This window comes from Geotrypetes seraphini, chromosome 3 (assembly GCF_902459505.1).
Source record: "Geotrypetes seraphini chromosome 3, aGeoSer1.1, whole genome shotgun sequence".
Lineage (NCBI taxonomy): Eukaryota > Metazoa > Chordata > Amphibia > Gymnophiona > Dermophiidae > Geotrypetes > Geotrypetes seraphini.
The window spans coordinates 61,175,341-61,200,993 of record NC_047086.1 but is presented as its reverse complement, the minus strand read 5'-3'; positions in this window follow the sequence as shown (position 1 = coordinate 61,200,993).

Here is a 25,653-nt window from a genome sequence, read left to right as displayed (position 1 = left end):
GTTAGCATTAACTTTCCCACTACTGTTGCATTTTTGCATTTTGGAGGGTGACTTTTTGATTCCACACACTTCCCTTTGTCACCCCTTGTGAATGGGCTGAGCGGTCACCTCCCATCACTTCACCACCACTACCAGGTTCCTCTGGTCTTATTTCCTTCCATTATATTCTACGCTCTTTAAAACATGACCAGGCTCCTCCAAACTCACTTCCCTGGTCACTATGGCCAACAAAGATCGATCCATTCTTCACTGGTCCCTCTGGTTGCCCCTGGGTTCTCTACCACCCTCACAGGACTTCTGGGTCTTCTGGCTGCTCCAGTACCATTACCAGTTTGTTCACTGGTTGCCACTGGTTCTGCTGGTCCCTTCGCTGGACACTCACCAGTTACCAGCAGCCTAGGATCTTGAACTCCATTGGCTGATTCCCTCTGGGTCTTCTGGCCACTTCCTCTGGTCCCTCCACTGGTCACTTGCCAATCACCTTCAGCCAGGATACCAGTGGTACACAGGTCCCCTATGAACCCTCCTGTCACTTGCCACTCCCTGAGGACTCTCTCAGTCATTCAGTCTCTCCCCGATGACTCTCCTGGTCACTCAGTCTTCACTCCCTGATGACTCTCCAGATCACTCAGATACTCTCCCTGAGGGCTTTCCTGGTCACTGAGACAGTTCTCACCAGTCATAGTCAGTCATCAAGCTTCTGTACTCTCCAGTCACTCTAAGTTCTACCAGCCATGGGCCATTCAAGGTTAGGCTTATTGAAGATAAAAACATAAGTACAGCCTTACTTGGTCAATCAAGTAACTCGTCCTCATCCAATCCAGGTCACTAGCACCTGGCAAAAAATCAAAGAGCAGCAATATTCCATGCTACCGATCCAGGACAAGCAGTGGCTTCCCTCCATGTCTGTCTCAATAAAATACTATGGAATTTTCCTACACGAAACTGTCCAAACCTTTCTTAAAACCATATATGTTATCCACTCTTACCACAACCTCTGGCAATGCGTTCCAGAGCTTAACTATTCCCTGAGTGAAAAAATATTTCTTCCTATTGGTTTAAAAGTATTTCCCTGTGGGAGGAAATATTTTTTCACTCAGAGAATAGTTAAGTTCTGAAATGCATTGCCAGAGGTTATGGTAAGACCAGATAGCACAGCTGGTTTTAAGAAATGTTTGGACAATTTCCTGGAGGAAAAGTCCAGAGTTGTTATTGAGACAGACATGGGGGAAGCTACTGCTTGCCCTGGATTAGTAACATGGAACATTGCTGCTGTTTGGGTTTTTGCCAGGTGCTGGTAACCTGGATTGGCCACCATGAGGACCGGCTACTGGGCTAGATGGACCATGGTTAGGCTTTTACCAGCATTCTTCCCCTCGAGGGTTGCCTGGGCTTCAGACAGAGCTCATGCTTTTCCTAGCTCTTTGTTCTGAATCTGTTTCAGCTCTCTTTTCCACTCAGTGTGAGTAGAGAGCTCCCAGGTGTCTTTGCAGCACTGGTATGCAAATAAGATCCTTCTTCTGATGCTGAGGCTTCCCCCTGCTGGCTGGTAATAGGATATATATACTGTAACCCCCCACATTCTAGTTTAAACACCTAGTAAAATACTATCTGAATTTCTCAGCAAGAAACTTCTTTCCCACCATTGAAAGATATAGGCCATCTCTACAATATAGCCTTTTGTTTTCCCATATATTGCCCCATCCTCTTAGATCAGGGGTAGGCAATTCCAGTCCTCGAGAGCCACAGGCAGTTCAGGTTTTCAGGATATCCATAAAGAATAAGTATGAGATGGTAGTGCATGCACAACCTCCTTGAGATGCAAATCTATCTCATGCATATTTATTGTGAATATCCTGAAAACCTGACCTGCCTGTGGCTCTCGAGGACCTGAGTTGCCTACCCACATCCTAGATATCTAAAGCTTCTTGTTGACACTAAGATTTGAGTCATTTATTGAACTTCTCTGTCATATGAAGCTTTTCATCTCCCTTATTATAGATTGGTAGTACCTCAAAAAAGGGTACAGTTTGAACCAAAGACTTTAGACATTCCCCCAGCTTCTGGAATGCTGTCTTTACTTCAAGCACTCCACTATTGGTCTGATCATTTCTCCCCAAGTAGATTACAATGCCCATTTTAGAATCCTTACTTTCTTCTGTGTTACTGCCCCTACACTTTGGAACACATTTCCACTATACTTACGGGAAGAGACAAATCTTGAAAAATTTAAGGGAAACTTAAAAACCTTCCTATTTAAGGATGAATACGATGTCTGACATCCCTATTCCCACCGATTCCAACAAAGGAAGAGCATAGCTACCCCTCCCTAATGTTCTATCCATTGCTGTTCTTCTATCCTATTCTTAATTGTAATTCAGCTCTCCCTTCCTTTTGTTCCTGTATGTCATATTATGTTTTATGTCTTTATTTTATTCCCCAAAATTATATTTTTAAAACTTTTTATATTATAACCTTGTATATCAAATTTTAATAAACTTGGAAACTTGGTATCTATACTAGCAGAGGATCCTGTAAGTATTACATTACATTACATTACATTTGTGATTTCTATTCCGCCTGTGCCTTGCGGTTCTAAGCGGATTACAGTTAAAAGAGATCAGGACATTACCGAGAGAATTACATTACAACGATTTAAGTAAATTACATGTTGTGGTATAGAAATACAAGTATAAGATATCTGGATTTATCGATAGAATAACTTGACAGGGTTCAAGTAGTTACAAGGTTCAGTGAGGAAAACAATATAGGCAACTGAAGAAAGATACCTAACTTTGAAGGAATCAGTTAAGTGGATACCTAAGGGAGATGCTTATTTAGGAGAAGGTTAAATGGATACCTAAGGGAGATGCTTATTTAGGAGTTTGGATATTTTTGGGAAATGAGGTTCAAGGGGATGACTAGTGTGTTATTTGCTGTGGAGAGTGCATGTGCGATTGGGGAGGGGAATATTAAGTAAGGACGTGTTTTTTGAAAAGAAATGTTTTGATTTCTTTCCGAAACACTTTGATGTCTGTTGTTTTGATCATCAGTTTGGTGATGGTGGGATCAATTTTCGCTGCCTGAGTTGCTAGAAGGCTGTCGTAAAGTTTCTTATGTTGGGTACCATTATGAGGGGGGAAGGTGAAAAGATTCTGAGTTCTTCTTGATCTGGGTAGTCGGTAGCGGCAAAGACGGTTGTTCAGGTAATTGGGGGCCATACCATGGGTTACTTTGAAAAGTAAGCAGTAGAGTTTGAATTGAGTTCTTGCTTTTATCGGAAGCCAGTGAGAGTCTACATAGGCGGGGGTGATGTGGTCGAATTTGCTGAGCGAGTAGATGAGTCTGATAGCTGTGTTCTGAACGGTCTGTAGTTGTTTTATCATAGTATTTGGGCAAGGTAGGTAGAGGCTGTTGCAGTAATCTAAGGAGCTGAGTATGAGGGATTGTACAATGATCTTGAAGTGTTCTTTGGAAAAGAATTTTCTTATTTTTCTTAGGTTTCGCATGGTGAAGAATGCTTTTTTTATGGTTTTGTGTATTTGTGTTTGCATTGTGCAGCCTCTGTCTAGGTGTGTTCCCATTGGATTTTGATTGTGTTTACATCTAGTTCTGTTAGGGATGGTTTTTGTTCCTTCTCTAGTAGTAGGAATTTGGTTTTCTCCGCATTCAGTTTTAACTTGTGGTTCGTCATCCATTTTTCTACAGTTTCCAATGTTGTTTTCAGGCGTCCGTTGGAGGTGGGGTCTTGGATGTCGAAGGGGAGGAGGATGGTTATATCATCCACGTAGCTGAAGGATGTAATGTTTAGGGCGTCTAGGGCCGTGCCTAGGGATGCTATGAAGAGGTTGAAAAGTTTGGGCGATAGAGGGGATCCTTGTGGAACTCCGCAGGGGTTTGACCATAAGTCGGACAGAAGATCATTTGACTTGACTCTGTATGATCTTGTTTTGAGGAATCCTTGGAACCAGTTGAGAACATTACCTGATATTCCTATGGCATCTAGTATCTGGAGTAGTATGGAATGGTCAACTAAGTCGAATGCTGCTGAAAGATCGAGTTGGATGATTAGTAACTTATTTCCTTTGCTGAGGTGCTGACGGGCTATGTCTAGTAGGGAAACCAGAAGTGTTTCAGTACTGTGATTGGTTCTGAATCCGGATTGAGTAGGGTGTAGGATGTGGTGGTCTTCTAGATAATTGGTGAGATATTGAGCTACTAGACCCTCTATGAGTTTGACGTATAGAGGTATAGAAGCGATTGGTCTATAATTTGTTGGGTTGTCTTTTGGACCTTTGGGGTCTTTTAGTATGGGAGTAATTATGATTTTGCCAAGTTCCGGAGGGAACTGGCCTTCCCTTAGGGTGGTTTGCAGCCATAGTGTGAGACCAGCTGTGAATTTAGTGGACGCTGTAGCTAGTAGATAAGGAGGACAATTGTTCAAATCACATGAAGATTTGCTGTATTTTTTGTACAGCCGGTCTAGGTCTGACCATTGTGTCGTTGGGAAGTCGGTCCAGATCCTATCTGCTGAGGTGGCTTCGTCTTTTGTGGGTTTTGTTAGTATCTCTTCTAAGATGTTTCGAGAGTTGTTGAATGTGGATCTGATTGTGATGATTTTGTGTTTGAAATGGTCCGCTAGTTGGGAGGCTGTTGGAGTTTGGTTTCCTAGGGTGGTGAGGTGGGGTTTGGTGTCAGTGAGATTTCTGACAAGGTTGAAAAGTTTTTTTGTGTCCGGTTTATCGGTGCCAATGAGTTTGGAGTAGTAGTCTGTTCTTTTTTCCTTCAGTTTGATTTTGTATTGTTTGATTTGGTGTCTCCATTCTGTTTTGGTGTGGTCTTGTTTCTGTTTTTTCCATGTCCTTTCTAATTGTCTGCATTGTCTTTTTAGGTGTAGGAGTTCGGCATCAAACCATTTGTCTGATGGTCTGCATATTTTATTTTTTGTTTTTAGTGGTGCTAGTTTGTTTAAAGCGGATTCACTTGTGGAGCGCCAGGTGTTTATGAATCCTTTGGGATTGTTGAGGTCTATTTCTGGGTCTACTGTGTCCCAGAATGTGGTAGGTTCGATTTTCTTTCTGGACTTGAAGCTTGTTGTGTGTGGTGTGGGTTTGTTGTTATTCTGCACCCAGTTAATTGTGCAGGTGTACTTGTAATGGTCAGACCATAAGGTGGGATGCCATGAGCCGTTGGTGATGTGGATGTTTTGTGTGTTAAGGTTGGGGGAAGTGTAAGCGGCTATATCAAGTTGATGGCCCTTTTCATGCATGGGTTCGGGATAGAGTATCTGGTAAGATAGGGTGTTGAGGTATGAAAGAATGTCCGCTACTTGTTTGGAGGTGTGGTCTTCTAAGTGGAGATTGATGTCTCCTAGGATCAGGTTATGTGTGGAGGAGAGGGAATGCTGGAGGATAAATTATTTGAGTTCTTGTTTAGAGGTGTTCCATTTTCCTGGTGTGACATAGCAGAGAAGGCAGTTCAGAGTTTCTGTGAGAGTGTTGTCAGAAAGTTGGCAGGCTAGAAGGTCTAGGTGGGGGGTGGAGTGCATGGCTAGGACTTTAATGTTGAAGTTGTTTTTTACAATGATTGCTAGACCTCCTCCTCTTCTCTTTTCTCTACATACTAGCTTTAGTTTGTATCCGTTTGGGCAGAATTCAGTAATGCTAGGGTCTGAGTCAGAAGTGAGCCAGGTTTCGGCTAGGAAGAGGCAACCTAGATTATCTTTGATCAGCCAGTCTTTGATTAGTTCTGTCTTTGGGTTGATAGATCGTATATTCATATATGCGCATACTATTGATGTGAATTTTATGAGAGGGTGAGTAGTTAGTGTATTGATTAGTGTTCTGGAAGGTGTTTGAAGTTTTTGTGGTCTTGTCTTAGGTTTTGTTGGGGGTCTTTTTCCCCAGATTGTGAGAATGTTTTCGTGGTTGGATGATGGACAAGGTGTCAGGGTTCTGGGGGTTTGGACTTTCCTGTTGGGTTGAATCAGTCTGTGTGTTGTTGTGAGGATGGGTATAGAATGTGTGTGGTATCCTGCAGTTTTCCATTTCTCTATGAGTAGGGAGAGCAGTAGTAGGACTAGGATGAGTTTTAATGTGCGTGTTGCCATTTTTGTGTGTAGAAAGGGGTGTTGGTTCTGGAGTTCTTTGCTCTATTGGTGTTATCTGTCTCTTTGGATTGCCTATGCCTGAGTGGTGAGAGTTGTTCTTAGTGCTCTTAGATGTTTAAACAGGATAGTGTGAGATGAATACAACAATTACAATATTACAAGGTACAACCAACAAAATTAAGTATAGCAATATTACAAGATAATGTTGCAAGGTAATATAACAATATTACAAGGTAAAACCAACCGATTAAGTATAGCAAGGTATACGAACTGTTAAGTATAACTAGGTACAGCAGGTTAGTTGAGAGTGAAGCTAACTGATAACCTGATCCTGGCGGGGGACAGGTTTTACAAATTAAGTATAACAAGGTTTCCTATGATTGATATATGATTTTTGTGCTTCCTACTATCATGGAAGAAAATTAGAATTAGGTGGGTAACCTATATAGGAAAAGCAACCCTAGGGGTGGGTAGGTATAGGGGAGGGAGGGTGGAATATAAGTGTAGTAATCTGATTTCTAAACTATGGGGCACTATCAAAATCCAGCACCAATCATAAAACCTAGACTATAGAAAGAATTGCTACATTGATTAATCAAGCCAAAGTCCTTAGTGTCAGTATTACAGTCTTTTTTATTGATTATCCAGCCCCCACAGTGCAGATGTCAAGATGAGAGATTTTCTTAATATTAGCTACACAGAGCAATTAAGCAAAATATTTTCAACCGAGCAATTAAAAAAACAACACAATAGAATAAAATATGTGAACTTACGTTTGAAAGCTCCTAAATTTTCACTCACATGTGCAGAATGTGATAAAAAAATAAATACTTTAAATTGCGTATGTTAAATAATCTTCGATCATACTTATCAAAGTATGATTTTAAGAAAGTTGTTCAAACAGTGGTACTCGCAGGGTTGGATTACTGCAATATTGTTTTTTGGTGGGGGAACTCAGCAACTTGCATGCGTGCACTGCAGGTGGCTCAAAATTCAATAATACGGATGTTGTGTGGGATTGGAAAATTTGAGCATGTCACAAGACATTATCCCCCTCTTTTACTAAGGTGCGCTAACATTTTTAGCACGCGCTGCATTGCCGCATACGCTAACCCCACGCTATACACCAAGAACTAACGCCAGCTCAATGCTGGCGTTAGCATCTAGCGTGCGCTAAAACCGCTAGCGCAGCTTAGTAAAAGGAGCCCTATATTGCAATGTACTGGTTGACCATGGAGTTTCAAGTAAAATACAAATTATTGCTGGTTGTTTACTTGAGTCTAACCCATATGGCGCCTAGGTATTTAAATGGCCTGCAACATATGTTCCAACAAGACAATTAAGATCTTCCACAAAGATAAATTTGATTGTTCCATCTTCAAAAAGTCTTCACTATGAGAATACAAGGAAAAGTGTGTTTTCTTGTGCAGGGCCTATGGAGTGAAACAAATTATCTGTGTATCAGTTACAGTTGACACACACTTGTTCTATATCAGTGGTCTGAAACTCAAACCCTTTGCAGGGCCACATTTTGGATTTGTAGGTACTTGGAGGGCCTCAGAAAAAATAGTTAATGTCTTATTAAAGAAATGACAATTTTGCATGAGGTAAAATCTCTTTATAGTTTATAAATCTTTCTTTTCGGCTAAGTCTTAATAATAATATTATCATTTATAGCTAAAGACATATGATCAAGAAAATTTTATTTCACTTTTGTGATTATGATAAACATACCGAGGGCCTCAAATTAGTACCTGGCGGGCCGCATGTGGCCCCCAGGCCGCGAGTTTGAGACCACTGTTCTATATCATGAAATATGCTACTTACCCCCTGCTTTACTAACAGGAATAGTGGTAACTGCTCTGATGTTCATAGAATTCCTATGATTGTCGGAGCAGTTACCACAGCTGCCGGCGCTAAAACCCACGCTACGTATTAATAAAGAAGGGGGTTAGTGTGATAGAAAAGTTCAACAGTCGATAGGAAGATGTTCTGTGCCATTAAGTATAGCACTTGGTAAGATGGGTTTATGGGCAAAGAGTTTTGTTAATTGCTGTGTGTGTATTTTAATTGTTTATTGTGTATGTATATTTTGTAATTCACCTTGGATAAAGGTGGGCTAGAAATGACAATAAACTAAACTAAACTCTATCAGCACTTCAAGAAGCAGACTGTTTAGCCCTGTGTCTCTAATTTATACCTCCTCCGTACAATGAGAGATTAGAGAAACTGGGCCTCTTCTCGCTTGAAAATAGAAGACTGAGAGGGGACTTGATCGAAACATTCAAGATACTGAAGTGAATAGACTTAGCAGATAAAGACAGGTTGTTCACCCTCTCCAAGGTAGGGAGAACGAGAGGGCACTCTCTAAAATTGAAAGGGGATATATTCTGTACAAATGAAAGGAAGTTCTTCTTCACCCAGAGAGTGGTAGAAAACTGGAACACTCTTCCGGAGACTGTTCTAGGGGAAAACACTCTCCAGGGATTCAAGACAAAGTTAGACAAGTTCCTGCTGAACCAGAACATACGCAGGAAAGGCTAGTCTCAGTTAGGGCAATGGTCTTTGACCTAGGGGCCACCGCGGGAGCGGACTGCTGGCCACGATGGACCACTGGTCTGACCCAGCAGCGGAAATTCTTATGTTCTTATTCCTCTGCTGCTCTCTATATAATCACTAATTCTTATTATATTTTCCTTTCTTCAAAACTCTTGTAAACTGTGCCGAGCTCTATCCTTTTAGAGAAGATGCGGTATATAAGCTTAAGGTTTTGTTTAGTTAGTTTAGTTTAGATTAACTTATACAAAGGACTAGGCACTGCCCTGTGTCCACAGCCTGTCTGCTCCAAATTCCTTTGCAAAAAAATCCCACAATATTAAAGTAATCTGATTTCTAAACTAAGAGGCACTATCAAAATCCAGTACCAACCTCAAAAACCTAGAATACAGAATGAACAGCTAGTTTGATTAATTAAGTCAAAGCTTCAATATTACAGCCTTTTTTGTTGAATACCCAGCTCCCCCAGTGCAGATATAAAGCAGATACCAAGACAAGAGATGTCCTAAATATTAGCCATACTAAACTTGCATAAACTTTTGGCTAAAGCACAAGTTAATGTATCCAACTAAATATAATAGAGAACTACGAACGATCTCAAGCGCTCACAGCTAAAAGCCTGATGTATATTTCAGGCTAATAACCACACGGTGAGCTATCATTGATCTTATGCGTTCTCTTTTTCTCAATTTTTCTCAGTTTTTTGAGCATTTATATATTTTTTTGTAAAATTTTTTCAAATCTTATTTTAATTTTTATGCTGGTCTTCATAAATTTATTGACAGTATTTCCCTTTTGAAAATAAACTCTATGAAGTGCTCAGCTTCATGACTATGGGGTACTTAGCTTCACAACGACGGAAGATCTCCGTTTTGCTCATACATTTAGAGGAGCTTCGTCAGGACACCACCAGCAATCATACTCTTAATACTGACGGTATTGTAAAGACAAAATTGCAAAGAGCATCCCGAAGCTCAGAAAGTTCCGATATCATCTGCCTGTCGATATTAACACGTTGTGAAGCTAAGTACCCCATCGTCATGAAGCTAAGCACTTCATAGAGTTTATTTTCAAAAGGGAAATACTGTCAATAAATTTATGAAGACCAGCATAAAAATTAAAATAAGATTTGAAAAAAAATTTTTACAAAAAAATATATAAATGCTCAAAAAACTGAGAAAAATTGAGAAAAAGAGAATGCATAAGATCAATGATAGCTCACCGTGTGGTTATTAGCCTGTGTTCCGCCACTAATTTCTGTCAAATGGGATGATCAGTGACACTCAGAAAAGCACACAGACAATATAAAGCATAAAACAATAACACTTTATTATACTTATATATATAGATGAATAAAATAATAGAATAACATCACCGTGCTCCTGGGCAACACCATCCTTCACAATCGGGAATCCTTGCAATTGATAGGAGGGTAGACACGGGCTATCCCTTGGTTGAAACGAAAATGGATTCTAAGGTTAGAGGCAAGTCCTGTCTTTTATATTGGGTGAAAAGCTGGAAAAGCTGCTGGGTTCTTAGTAAAGCAGCTGGTCCTGGTCTTTTGTTCCTTGTTTTGACAACACCTAGGTCAAGGAGGTGTTGCAGAGACCGGCCCATCTGGCTTTACTGATGTTATTTGAGAGACACGCAGGCAAAAGGAAGTCAGGATGTCAGAGAAGCAGACTTTGATGTTATCCAGGAGGTGTTACAGAGCCCGGTTTCCCATTGAGAGACACGCAGGCAAAAGGAAGTCAGGATGTCAGAGAAGCAGACTTTGATGTTATCCAGGAGGTGTTACAGAGCCCGGTTTCCCATCTGGCTGTGCTGACGTTATTTGAGAGACACGCAGGCAAAAGGAAGTCAGGATGTCAGAGAAGCAGACTTGTGGATACATGTCAGTAGTATGCAGAGTTTCAGTTACCCCCCCTGGCCATAGGCACAACAGTATTTGTTCCGCCATTAATTTCTGTCAAATGGGATGATCAGTGACACTCAGAAAAGCACACAGACAATATAAAGCATAAAACAATAACACTTTATTATACTTATATATATAGATGAATAAAATAATAGAATAACATCACCGTGCTCCTGGGCAACACCATCCTTCACAATCGGGAATCCTTGCAATTGATAGGAGGGTAGACACGGGCTCCCTTGGTTGAAACGAAAATGGATTCTAAGGTTAGAGGCAAGTCCCGTCTTTTATATTGGGTGAAAAGCTGGAAAAGCTGCTGGGTTCTTAGTAAAGCAGCTGGTCCTGGTCTTTTGTTCCTTGTTTTGACAACACCTAGGTCAAGGAGGTGTTGCAGAGACCGGCCCATCTGGCTTTACTGATGTTATTTGAGAGACACGCAGGCAAAAGGAAGTCAGGATGTCAGAGAAGCAGACTTTGATGTTATCCAGGAGGTGTTACAGAGCCCGGTTTCCCATTGAGAGACACGCAGGCAAAAGGAAGTCAGGATGTCAGAGAAGCAGACTTTGATGTTATCCAGGAGGTGTTACAGAGCCCGGTTTCCCATCTGGCTGTGCTGACGTTATTTGAAAAACACGCAGGCAAAAGGAAGTCAGGATGTCAGAGAAGCAGACTTGTGGATACATGTCAGTAGTATGCAGAGTTTCAGTTACCCCCCCCCCCCTGGCCATAGGCACAACAGCCTGAAATATACATCAGGCTTTTAGCTGTGAGCGCTTGAGATCGTTCGTAGTTCTCTATTATATTTAGTTTGATACATTAACTTGTGCTTTAGCCAAAAGTTTATGCAAGTTTAGTGTGAGTCACAAAATTTATAGGATTATTAGTATTACTAAATATTAGCCACCCAGGATTTTGTTTCATTTGAATCCTTCATGGACATTTTTATCAACGGGATCAGATAAATTTCATTGTTAAGAGGCTCCATGCAGATATGTCAACCTTTGCATTAAAAGAGAAAGCGCTAATCTATTACAAATGATATACAAACTAATCTTCAGTGAATTAACTTCTGATGCCTTCAGGCTTTTTGGTAAATTATGCATATCTCTGCACTCTCTATTCTTTTTTTAACAGTCAATCTATTCTTTTGGCTGCTCCTATAAACAACAATCAACTCTTGCGCATGGACCCCATAACTGACAGTCAACATTCTTGCTAATAAAGGATTTAAAAGAAGAAAGCAGATCATTTCAGAAGCTCACTAGGCATTAAGCAAAAGAAGAGTTCAGTTGATTGTTCTCATGACCTTTCTACTTCTGCTGCCCTTTAAGAAACACAGTTTCATGTTGAAATTGGCTTTTGCATGCCATCTGAAATATGTTAAAAGACAGTTCTTTGCAGTACTTTATATATAACCATTAAAAGTAAAAATTAACAGCTAAAATGTACATGTTTGAAAAGCAATCATTTATTTTTCGCAATATTCTTTGTGTCAGTTAAGAGAATAAGAAGCGATGACATGAAGGGTTTTCAATTTTTTTTTTTTAATGCATGTTGTTTTTGACGCTGGGTTGCACTGTGTAAATGATCCATTTTGGAATATATAGAGAAAATATTTCTGGTCCTTAAAAGTCTGGCTCACTTGTAAGGAAGAGTTTATAGCAAACCACTGAAGTTGTACCACATGGAAGGCATTCTATAAATGGCGCCGAGATTTTGGTGCTGGAAAAAAATAGTCAAAGAACACTATTCTGTAAACAGTGTTTGTGGTTGAACACTATTTATAGAAGAGCAATTAGAACCCATTTCCATGTCAAAAGATGGGTGCTGGTATGTTTGCCAGCTAATATCTGGTGTGAATGCCAGTACCCAATTCTGAGCATTTTGGTGTAGATAAGGGGATTATTCTGTAACCCTGCAACTTTAGGAATGTCCCTGTCACTTCCCTGGATTTAGGCATGCAGGGTTATAGAATAGTCCAAATAAAAGAAATTGATCAGTCCAAATAACACAAAGTCGTCACAGGCAGCGTCAGGGATAGTGACTATAACATATAAAAATTGAAACATACCAATAAAACCACAATAATAAAATATAATTGTAACATACATAAATAGTTAAATCAATAAATAACTATCCCCCTCCTTTATAAAGCTGTGCTAGCGATTTTAATGCCAGCTGCTGTGGTAATAGCTCCTATGAGCATCCAGGCTGTCACCATGGCCTGCGCTAAAAACGCTAGCGCACCTTTGTAAAAGGAGCCCTTAGTGTCATCACAAGATTCACCTGTCAATTGTTATTGCTGTTATATTTATTATTACATACTCGGGATACATAGTGGCTAGGTTATCATCAACTAGCCAAGGGTTGAAAGGGGGATAAGATATTTGCATATGATAGGACCACTCTGGAAGAGAGGATTGTTAAAAATTCATTTTTGTTTTACATCGTTCCTTATAATGAAATACAATTGAAATTAAACTGTGACCCAAAGTTATTGCTAAGTAGAGTTGTACTTTTGTAATTTGTTAGTTCTCATGTATTTGCAAGCATGGAAACCCTCAGCTCAATGTGCAGTGGCAGCTAAGAAAGCAAATAAAATGTTAGGAATTATCAGGAAAGGAATGGAAAACAAAGATGAAAATGTTATAATGCTCTTGTATCGCTCTATGGTATGACCACAACTTGAATACTGTATGAAGTTCTGGTTATTGTATCTCAAAAATGGTATAGCGAAATTTGAAAAGATACAGAGAAGGGTGACAAAAATGATAAAATGTTTGGAATAACTTCCCTATGAGGAGAAGCTAAAGTGGCTAGGGCTCTTCACCTTAGAGAAGAGATAACTCAGGGGTGATATGATAGAGGTTTATAAAATACTGAGTGGAGTGAAAAGGGTAGTTGTGAATCGCTTGTTCACTCTTTCCAAAAATACTAGGACTAAGGGACATTTGATAAAACTACTAAGTAGTAGATCAAGTTTCAAGTTTCAAGTTTAATAAAATTTTTGATTAATCGCTTAATCATATTTCTAAGCGATGAACATTTTTAAAATTACAGTATTTGGGGGACAATACAACACTTTACAATATTTTACATCCGAGCGGATTAAAAGACAGACATTACAAACCATGGACACGTGGAAAAGGAGAATGAAATACAAAATCATTAAAGAAAAGTAAGACAATCAGGGAGTAAAACAAAAGGTAGGGAAAACAATAGTCATAAAATTAAACAATGGAAATAAAAATTTGACCAGCGGACTGCTAACTAATTATCAAAAGCATCTTTAAAAAGAAAAGTTTTTAAATTACTCTTAAATTTCTCCAGATTGCGTTCTTCCCTTAAATAAATAGGGAGAGAATTCCAAATTTGAGGTGCAGTAACAGAAAAAATAAATTGCCGTCTTGTATTAATAATCCTAAGAGAAGGGATCGTCAATAGATTTTGTTCATTGGATCTCAGTATTCTATTTGGAGTATAAGGGAATAAATATTTCTTCACACAATGTGTAATTAAACTCTGAATTCGTTACTGGAGAATGTGGTGAAAAATCAGCATAGCAGGGTTTTAAAAAAAAAGTCCATTACTGAGATGGCTTGGGGAAATCCACTGCTTATTCCTAGGATGAGCAGCATAAGATCTGTTTTAGATTTGGGATCTAGCTAGGTAATTGGTACTTGAGTTGGCTACTGTTGGAAACAGGATACTGGGCTTGATGGACCTTCGGTCTCTCCCGGTAAGGCAATTCTTATTACTGCATGCAGTAACACAGTAAATGACAACAGGTAAAGATTTGCATGGATTATCCAGTTTTCCCAAGAGTACGGCCAGAGCACACTCACCACGCTGAGCATGTTCTAGTCATTCTACTACTACTACTATTAATTATTTCTAAAGCGCTACCAGATGTGTGCCGACCTAGATTTAGTTGTTCTGCAGGGATAATTGAAGGTTTTACAAGACTTCCTGATAGAACTTATACGTTGTTACTTAGATGATGTAAAAACAGGTACAAGTGCCCAAAAGGTATCCAAAGTGACCACATAACCACTACAGAGACAAATTAAGGCCCCCCCCACACATTACCCTAGTGTTCACTGTCCCCCTCCCCCTGCATTGTCGTTCCCCCCCCCCCCTTGTCCCAGGTACATTAGATAGATTGTGAGCCTGCTGGGAGAGACAGGGAAAAATGCTTCAGTACCTGAATAAATTCATGTAAACCGTTCTGAGCTCCCTTGGGAGAACGGTATAGACAATTGAATAAATAAATAAACAAAGATCAGAATAAAAACTTACATATCTGTCTCCAGAGCATTAGCACATAATATAGGGAAGCCTAGAAGAACTGCACACAGGTCTCTTAAACAGACTGTGGGGTGGGCTAGTGAATCGTAGAAAGGAGGACCAAGGCTCAGAAGATTCTCTAACCACTACTTTTATGGTGGAACTTGTGCACCCCCCCCAAACCCCTCCCAATCCTACTCTACTGCTATATAAGTACCACCTGCAGCCATAAGGGCTATTGGGGTTGTATGCAGGTGGGTATAATGGGTTCTGGGGGTTCACCATAACCTATAAGGGAGTTCTGGTGAGATGTTGATGGTTCCCATACCGGTCTTAAAACCATCAATGTTTATCTGGCACCCTTTTTGTGCAATTCACAGCAGTGCCCTGCAAGGTACCCCACTGCTCTGTTGCTAGGTCTGGGTGGCCAGACCATCACAATGCTGGCCCCCCTTCCACAACCAAAAGGTCTTGTTCTGGACATTTAGGACTTGGGATGAATTTTTGGTCGAGAATGTGGTATAAAGATAAATGTAGTGGTGATCTTGATGATCAAACACCTGGATGTAATGTAATGTAATTTATTTCTTATATACCGCTACATCCGTTAGGTTCTAAGCGGTTTACAGAAAATATACATTAAGATTAGAAATAAGAAAGGTACTTGAAAAATTCCCTTACTGTCCCGAAGGCTCACAATCTAACTAAAGTACCTGGAGGGTAATAGAGAAGTGAAAAGTAGAGTTAGAGGAAAAATAAAAATAAAATAAACATTTTAACAAGACAGCATTGATCTAAATACTTTGGAAGGTAGAAGAGAGGAGAGAAAGGAATAGAAGCAGAAGGGGGAGCCGTTGAACAGTAGAATTCTGGAGAAATTTAAATGATAGAAATAGAACAAAACAAAGACAAAAGGCATGGATGTCCAGATAGATGATTTTTGGGAAAAAAAAAAAATTTGATGTACTTTTTGGAATGAACATTTTCCCGCTGTCGACTTTGGTGGCTAACACCCTATGTTCAAATCGGACTTAGACATATGTTTTGATTATGCCCCTCCATGTACATAATTATAGAATAGTGCTTAAGCAGTATTTTGACATTCATGTGCATATACAGTTTCACAAGTATACATATACACATGCATATGCCATTAGTCTAACCATTTATGTTTCTAATTGGTGCACAAATGGTAGGTCCCACTTTAAATAATTAACCTCATATTTCTTGAGCCATGTATGCCCAATCCTGTTGCCCCCATGGAACTTTCAATACCAATCTTAGCATCAAATAACTTCTGATGGAAGGCTGCCACTGCTCCATGAACTTCTCCACGAGTAGATAGTTGGAATTTCACTTACACCCAAATTCTATAAATGGAGCACATTTGGGTTCATGCCCAATTTGTGCACATGGCTTCACTGAATAAAAAGTGCTGATAATTAGCTTCTCAACATGCAACTTTCAGCATTAATTAGATTTCATTTAAATATATATGCGTAAATTCAGATGTGGGATCCATGCCTAAAATTTACATGTGGTTCCAAAAAGGGGGGGGCGTGCAATGAGAAGGTCATGGGTGGATTGGAATGTTCCTTAAAGTTACAAATGTGATTACAGAATGCCTAACTTTAGGCACAAGATTTTCTACCATGTTTCCATTGGTAGAAATGGTCATGCCTAAAGTTAAGCGTAGCTCCTATAATAAGTGCTATTCTATTGACCGTGCCTAACTTTAGGCGCTGTTTATAGAATTCCAGGCAGATTTTTTAGGCCTCCGTTTTTTAGGCACAATATATAGAATTCAATCCTTGATGTCTTACAGGTGCCCTTGTTGTTTCCTGCATCTGGTATAGACTCATTCCTCCCCATCAATATCTTCGGGACTTCCTTTGTACCCCAGGCCCAGTGAGCTTTATATCAGGCATGAAAACATGCACACTTTTTTTTATGAAATAGGTAAATACAGACATAAAAAATACTATTGATAGTACACACTTACTTATGGATCCCGCCCAGAACACAACTCTTTTGTAGGAACAGACATCCTTATGGGCTGTCCAATATGTAAGCAAAATACTTGATTAAAAAAAAAAAAATGGCATAAGAACATAAGAATTGCCACACTGGGACAACCTGAAGGTCAACCCAGATCCTAAGTACCTAGCTAGATCCCAAGTAATAAAACAGATTTTATGCTGCTACTCCTAGGAATAAGCAGTGGATTTCCCCAAACCATCTCAACAAAGGCCTATGGACTTCTCTTTTAGGAAATTAATGTAATACATAACCCTACACAGGCACTCGTACATGCTTACTTGCTGCATGACCTAATAAAATTATCCCAAAGTGTCCTGTAGAATATTTTCACCAAGTAACACAATAAAATCCAGCCTGTACAAAAAGGAGGCCAGAGCCACACCTGCCAAGAGAAATTATGACAATGGTCTGAAATTTGATGATGCTGACCATAATGTTTTCAGCAAAGGTTTGAAAAGTACCTTCTTTAATTAATTAATTCATTTAAAAATAAGTATAAAATCAAATAAACAATACCACACAAAAAATGCTATGTATAATACAACTCATATATATCACAACTATAGTGAAAGAGATAAGAAATGGATATCTACCCTTACAATTGGTATTAAGACTGTGGGACAATCTGTGATACTAACAAGTTGCAGATTTAAAACAAATCAGAGAAGAGGCATTCTGTGTAAAATTAAGCCGTTGAATTTGCTGCTATCTGGTGAGCTATTCTGAAAATGGGCTCATATTTTTCGGAATAGCTGCAAGGCTTAACTTATCCTTAGTGCAATTGTTTTTCAGCATCTTTTGGCCCCGATGGACTGCTGAAATGTTCAATACTGAAAATCTAATAAGATGGTGGACCGACCACAACAGGGAGGTACACTGCTATATCCTCATTACACAGCTTAAAATCTTTACTCAAAAGCTCAAACACCAAAAATCAATGGTTTTCTTCATTTTGCTTTATTAGGTTTGCCTTTGAATATAATCTCAGAAAAAGGAAATTAAAAGCCCTGAAGAAAAGGCTACTTTGTATAGTGCCAATATCTCTTGCTGACCTGACCAATATAAGTTTGAAAGAGCTTTATATCATGTGTCTTACAGAATTCTATATAGCATCCTAAATATTCCAGATGCTGGTCAGTTGCTGAAATCAATCAGTATAGCTAGATATTGGATTTCTTTCACCTTGTTATATTTTATTTGTGATCATTTATACTGAAATACATATTTAGGACACTGAGTCTTGCAGTATTAGATTTTCCTCTGAAGGTAGAAAAAAGTGTCTCACGGTGTCTATTAAAAAATTGTTGAATCCTCATAAGCCATTTTGTATCCTTAAGCATGCTTAGTAGTTGCTATATGAAAGGTTGTTAAAAATCTGGCATTTAATCATTGCATAATTAATGCAGGAGTTACTAACCTGCAGTACCACAGGCTAGTGACTCCCTCAGAAAAGGATTGTATTATCCTGCTTCTGTGGAGTCTCTCTTAAAGGAGCTGATGCTGCCGAATAGAACTGAGATCTGCGTTCACCCTTCTCTCTGCCCCTCTCACCAGCAAAGATTTCTTTCCAAACATATACCCAAACCTCTCCCCCCCAAGGCACATTAGATATGAAGTTTCAGACTACATTCCTACCTCCCCCATAAGCCCCCCCCCCAGCCTACTTGAATCAATGGGTGATGGGTTCAAAATGGTGCATGTGATTCCTGGAAATTGTGTCCCAATAGTGCCACTAGGGATCAGGCTGCCATCTTAGGGCATAAACCAACTCGATCCCTAGTGATAGTACCATGAGACTACCATTAAGAGTCATAGATGTTATTTTTAACATCACTGGCAGGGGCAAGAGTTATTGGGTATTGCCTTACCTCTAAGCCACCATCGATCACACCAGATAGGTCCATAGAAGACTAAAGGGGTGGAGTCTTAGTAAAGGGGCTCTGGGTAAGGTTCATGTAGGCCAATGAGGAGTGGTCAGGGAGTGAAGCTTGAAAACTTCATATCTAATGTGTATTTGAAGGGTTGGTGGTGTTGCCAGGATGTGTTTGGGGAGAGTTTCTGCAGAGAGAAAGTACATAGGAAATGCAAATAAAACTTGGACTGTGGTTTAACAGTTTAGAACTCTGAGCTGACATTACAACAATCCTGTTCTTTACAGTCCTGTTTTGTGGCTCTTCACTCTTAAGTCAGCTGTTACTATCTAATATTCAATGTGCATTCGATTATTTTCCAGAAATCCTTTTCATAATTTCTAAAAAAAAAAAACACCTTAATTCACTACACACATAAGGATTTGATGAATGTACAAGTAGTGTTTGAATATAATCATTTTTGAAATTAAAAATAATTATAAAAAATTTATTAATATACACCAAAGTAGGGTGTTTGATATAATATGAGAGGTTTTTTCAGGATCGGTGATTGAAATCTGGAACTGATAAGTCTCAGACTTGAATCTTTTAGTATCCATCAGTTTAAGGGCAGGTTTCTGAGTTCCTTTTTCCTCTCATATATGATTAAACACCTTTGATTTGTTATTGAAAGTCATAGTTTGATTTGAGTTTAACAGCACTGACCCATTTAAGAGAAGCTACCAGGGAGTAAAGGTCAGTGCTCTTAGAGAATGTCCCCCCCCACCACCACACCCACACACCCACACAAAACCACCAAATTTGAATTCAGGTTTTAGGTTTTATTAAAATTTGATATACAGTGCTGCTCTGCTCATTCGCGGTATTTTCCAACCGCGAAGGGGAGGCAGGAGAGGGCAGCCCTACCGCCGGCGAGTGAAGGAAATCACTAGCTGTATGCTCTGACTGCCTCTTCCTGAACTAAAGTCGGCTCACTGTGCTACAAACTGCTAGCGCAGTTTGATAGAAGAGGCCCTAAATGTAATTAAGTCTGTTTTCCCATCATTCGATGGCTTTGATCTCTCTGTTAGTATTTCAGAGTGGCAAAAGGCCCTAGATAAGATTCTTGATTTTAAATGGATTACTCAAGCAGGGGTATCAAAGTCCCTCCTCGAGGGCTGCAATCCAGTCGGGTTTTCAGGATTTTCTCAATGAATATGCATGAGATCTGTTTGCATGCACTGCTTTCATTGTATGCTAATAGATCTCGTGCATATTCATTGGGGAAATCCTGAAAACCTGACTGGATTGCAGCCCTCGAGGAGGGACTTTGACACCCCTGAATTACTGTAAGTAATAAAACTCAGAATAGCTGTTTCCACTTGGGGTTGTCACACCTTCAACAGCAGCTGAGGTATTTGGAATGAAAATGGTGGAAATATCCTTCAGAAAATCTGCATATTAAGTGCAGATCCTATGGTAAACTGTACTATGGAGGTGTTCTCAAGAGTAAGACAGAATTTGTAAAAAAGGATACAATCCTCATCACTTGTTTAAAATAGTTTATGATTTGCCAAATATTTCTCAATGAAATAATGAAAAGAACAAGGCCTTAACAGTATAAGATTAAAAAAAAAATACTTTGATGAAAAGGTTTCCACATTATTTACCCTCCTTTTACTAAGCTGTGTTGGAAGTTTCTACCGTGGCCTGAAATGCTAAATGTTAGAATGCTGCTCTGATGTTCAAAGAACTCTGTGAACGTCAGAGCAGCATTTGAGCATTTAGAGCTCCGGGCCACAGTAGAAACCTCTACTGTGACTTAGTAAAAGGAGGAGGGGCTAGTGAGAAACCAGTTAGCATCAGAACTTAATTTATTGGAATTGAGGAATAAAGTCAATGATCAGGAGCATGACCAAGACTGTCATCATGAGTGGGATCAGTTTAGTGCAGCCACTGTTTCGGAAGTTGAACAAATAGTGACCTCAATAAATTTCTCGGATGTTCAGCTAGACATTGTTCCATTTAGAATTCTTTATTCTAGTAGGAAAATTATGGCTCCTTTTATAAATCATATTGTGAGCCTATCATTGAATCTAGGAACAGTACCAGATTGTCTAAAGGAATCAGTAGTCACTCCAATCAGCAAAAAGAATTCATCAGTCAGTGATGATTATGCTGGATTTAGACTCATTTTAAACCAGTCCATTTTTGACCAAACTTTGGAAAAAGTCATTGTGAGATAGTCAGGGATTCTCCCTCAATAATGATGATATTATACCACCAGGCAGCAGGGGGCGCTAGTCAGAGAGAAAGGGAAACAACCCCCAAGATGCACTGGGCTCAGCAGCTTAGGCCTGAGAAGAGCTGCTGAGTCACAGGGGCAGGACCCAGCAGACATGAGCATATCTTTTCCAGTTTGAGATTCAGTCAGAGAGGTCCCTGGAAGAGAAAGGGACTCCCTTGCTTTCCCCTAGATATGACTGAGGCAGAAGCCCTGGGGAAGCTAACTCCACTTGAGCTGAGAAAGAAAGACTATCCAAGGTGAATCAGTTACTGACACCTTGGCTGAGGGTATCTGGGCTGTATGTGTGGACCAGCTTTGTCACCTATGGAGGCCCCAGAGGGAATATAGGAACTAGGGAAGCTGAATGTAAGAGCTGATCTGTTTGTTTTGCTGACGGAATCTGTTGGAGGTAAGATTCTCCTATGTGGAAAACTCTGCCTTTGTTTTAAGGCCTGACCAGAGCTGTGACTGAATGCTGCAGAAAACTGTTTCTTGGAACTGTAGTAAAGACTGTGTTTGGGGCATGGCAAGCCCTTCTGAGAATTTAAACTGAAAACAGTGGGGAAACTTGAAAAGCAGAGCTGTTTCTTTGAAAAAGAAATCATTAAGGGAAACTTGTGAAGAAACAGGCTCTTTCCCTGCTGTTTAATAAAGAGTTCTTTTTGTTCTGAACACTACACAGTGTGATACTTTGTGTTTGTGTAAATCTGTCCTGAGCACTGTGCCCTGCTATGTTACAGTCATTTACATGATTTTGGGGAAGAAAATAAGATGTCAGGATATAGAAATCATCATAATACAGAGTCATTATTACTAGACTTGACAGATGATATTCTGTATAATGCTGCGTTTGCGCATTTGTGCGGCCCCAGAAACACTTTTTTCAGTCAATGCGTCCCAGGGAAGCTAAAAGGTTGGACACCCCTGGTTTATATCTTTTCAAACCATTCATGCTTGGTTTATGGGGATAGTGCTATGTCAGAAAAGGGGCTAGTGATATTTGGTGTAAAGAATGACACGGGGACAAATTTGTCCCCATCCCTGCAGGAACTCAATTTCCTCATCCCTGTGAGATTTGTCGCTGTCCCTGCCCCATTCCTGTAAACTCTGCCTTAACTGCACAAGCCTCAAACACTTATGATTTGATTTTAAAGTGTTTGAGGCTTGTGCAGATGAGGATGGAGTTTGCAGGAATGAGGCAGGGATAGGAAAAGAACTCGCGGGGATGGGATGGGAAAATGAGTTCCCACGGGGACAGGGAAAAATTTGTCCTGGTGTCATTCTCTAATCTGTTGTTCCCTAGGGATATTTGTTATCACCTACTCTTTTTAATGTATATTCACTTCCTGTTAGAATCTTGGAACATGAAATTCCATATTTTGGCAGACAATATTCAATTGTTAGTTTCTCTAGAGAAAAATCAAAAGGTTGTAATTTCTAGCTTTAATGAGAAATTAAAAGAGATGTGTAAATGGTTAGCTGACAATAATCTTAAATGCAGAGAAATCCATGGCAATGTGGTTATCACATAAACACAGTTGGAAGATCATTCCAAAACTTTGTTCATATAAACTCAAAAGATGTGTTCATCATACTACCAGTTAACAAACAGAGATAAAATTCCTACCTTCCATAGAACTTGCAAAAATTACAGTGGGGAAAATAATGTTCATGACTGCACAGTCCATGTGTTTCTTTCTTTGCAGGTAAGGTAAGGTCCACTTGTGCCTTACTGCACTCAAAGTGCAACTACAGGGAGTAGAGCATCCAATAGAAGTGTCAGTTGTTTGATAGTGAAAACCTCTGTTCATGTGACTCTGAGCTTTACCTTATATTATTATTATTATTTTTTTTTTTTTGGGGGGGGGGGCGGGTGTGTGTGCTTAATAAGCCCTAAATGTAAAGGAAAAGTTAGATCCTACTCTTCAATGGCTTCCACTCCTCCTTCAGCTCAGCAGCAAATACCCCCAGATTCTATATATCAGTGGTTCCCAACCCTGTCCTGGAGGACCACTAGGCCAATCGGGTTTTCAAGCTAGCCCTAATGAATATGCATGAGAGAGATTTGCATATAATGGAAATGACAGGCATGCAAATCTGCTCCATGCATATTCACTAAGGCTAGCCTGAAAACTCGATTGGCCTAGTGGTCCTCCAGGACAGGGTTGGGAACCACTGCTATATATGATGCCCCAAATTGCCCAATATTAAATAGATAAATAAGATTAAAAAGTGGGACCCGATGACGAGTTGACACATAAATCTTAGAGCAATGAAATATTTTGAGCTCTAAGTGGTGCCGCTGAGGATCCTGATTAAGACATTTATAAGGATTGTATGACAAAATAGTGGACAAGGCAACCACTCTTTTTGCTGAAGAAATTGATGGAAAAGACATTCAACTTAAATCTGAAATTATCACCTTGGGAGCGTTGCGATTCTGATTTGAGTTTTAAACTTTAAATAAGTTATGTTGTTAAAATGTGTTTCTTTCATTTACGACTGTTGTGTCAATTAAAATCGGTGTTAATAATAGAGCTGTTGAATATCCGGTAATCATGTCATCGATGATGAGCAAAATGCTTACTGCCCGACAACTGAATGCTGAACCCACTGTTTTCACGTGTTGGCTATTTACACATGTGAAAACCATGCAGGCATTCTAAAATGACCTTTTGCAATCTATTGTACATGTATGTACATGTGTCTGGTTTCTGTGTGATTGCATGAGGAAATGGGCAGAGACTTTTATTTGCAAATATTTACTTTATTTTGGTTTGTAAACACATTTTTGATGGGCACATACAATCTTTTTCATAGAATCTATCATCAATCTGCTAACACTGATCACAGTGCAGATTGGTGATAATTAAAGCAAATATTTTGCTCTTGCCTGTTTTAATTAGTATGTTGATTTATTTACCATATGACTGGCAGTCGGAGCTACTATTCCATATCTCTTCCTCTGTCTTTTAGAATCTATGTGATAGTGCTCATGACTGAAATAATTTGAAAGAAAATCTGGTAGTGACCATCTAGACTTGTCATAATGATAAATGACTACAGTGTCAGCATATATTCTGGTGCTAGAATATCAAAATCAAAATGGTAAATCATCTCTAGCAAATGAGCAGCATCCTTCCAACTATAGATTCTTAAGGGACTGTCACATTTTAAACTGATGGCTAGAAACAACATCATTTAAACCATTGGGATATGTTAAATAGTAATAAAAAAACGCTCACATAGTGCCTGACAAAAGCCAACTATCTTTGCCCATCAAAAATGATTGACTGTTACATACAGTATGATTTAATCAGGCCATTTGACAAATTGGAGCGTCCATCGATACACTCAAAAGAGACTGGGAGGATGTCTGCATACGTGAATAGTTTAAAAAGTGCATTAGCTCTATAGAAGCTTTTCAAAAAGTTATAAATACATATGTCTTCTTCTGATGATTATCAGCCACTTCCAGAGATATTACTTTATTATTCTATTCTTATTTATGTATATTCCGCACTATTCTCACAATAGATTCTAGGCGGATAACAACAATTAAAAAAATATTGCGTCCATACAAAATTATTCATTTAACAATCATTAAAAATAAAAAGGTTTTAACTGTTTTCTAAAGTTATGATACGAAGAAGCTTTTCTTAGTACAGTTGGAAGATCATTCCAAAGCTTTGTTCCTATAAACTCAAAAGATGTGTTCATCATACTACCAGTTAACAAACAGAGGTAAAATTTCTACCTTCCATAGAACTTGCAAAAAATACAGTGGGGAAAATAATGTTCATGACTGCACAGTCCATGTGTTTCTTTCTTTGCAGGTAAGGTAAGGTCCACTTGTACCTTACTGCACTCAAAGTGCAACTACAGGGAGTAGAGCATCCAATAGAAGTGTCAGTTGTTTGATAGTGAAAACCTCTGTTCATGTGACTCTGAGCTTTACCTTATATTATTACTAGCTGATGCCCCGGCGTTGCACGGGTATTTAATTATAGCAATAACACTGTAAATGGATTCAAATAAAGATACTTTATAGTGGTGAATAAAATTATTTTTTTACAGCTTTATAAAAAGTACAATATTCAAATTATAATGTGAAATATTTGACAAAATGAATACAATACAACTAACACAAAACTTGATTATAAACAACATTTTTAGTTTCACCTCCAGGAGCAAGAACATATACATTCTTGGGTGAACCCACCCTTGAGCAAGCAACATAGAGTTGTCCATGGGAAAAACAGGGGGATCTTAAATCCACTCCACAGTATGTAATAGTCTGTCCTTGTGATTTGTTGATTGTGATAGAGAATGCAAGTCTCACTGGAATTTGCAATCTCTTAAACTGAAAAGGAAGATCTGTTGGAATAAGTAGTATCCGCGGGATAAATACGGTTTCACCTTGTCCCTTTCCGGTTAAGATAGTCGCTTCAATAACATTGGCCAGTAACCTCTTTACACAAAGCCTTGTGCCATTGCAAAGTTTTGGTGGGTCAAGGTTGCTAAGTAAAATAACTGGAGATCCCACAGCTTTTTACATTTTTTCCATTGACATGAATGGGTGAAATCTGATTTTCTGTTTGTAGCT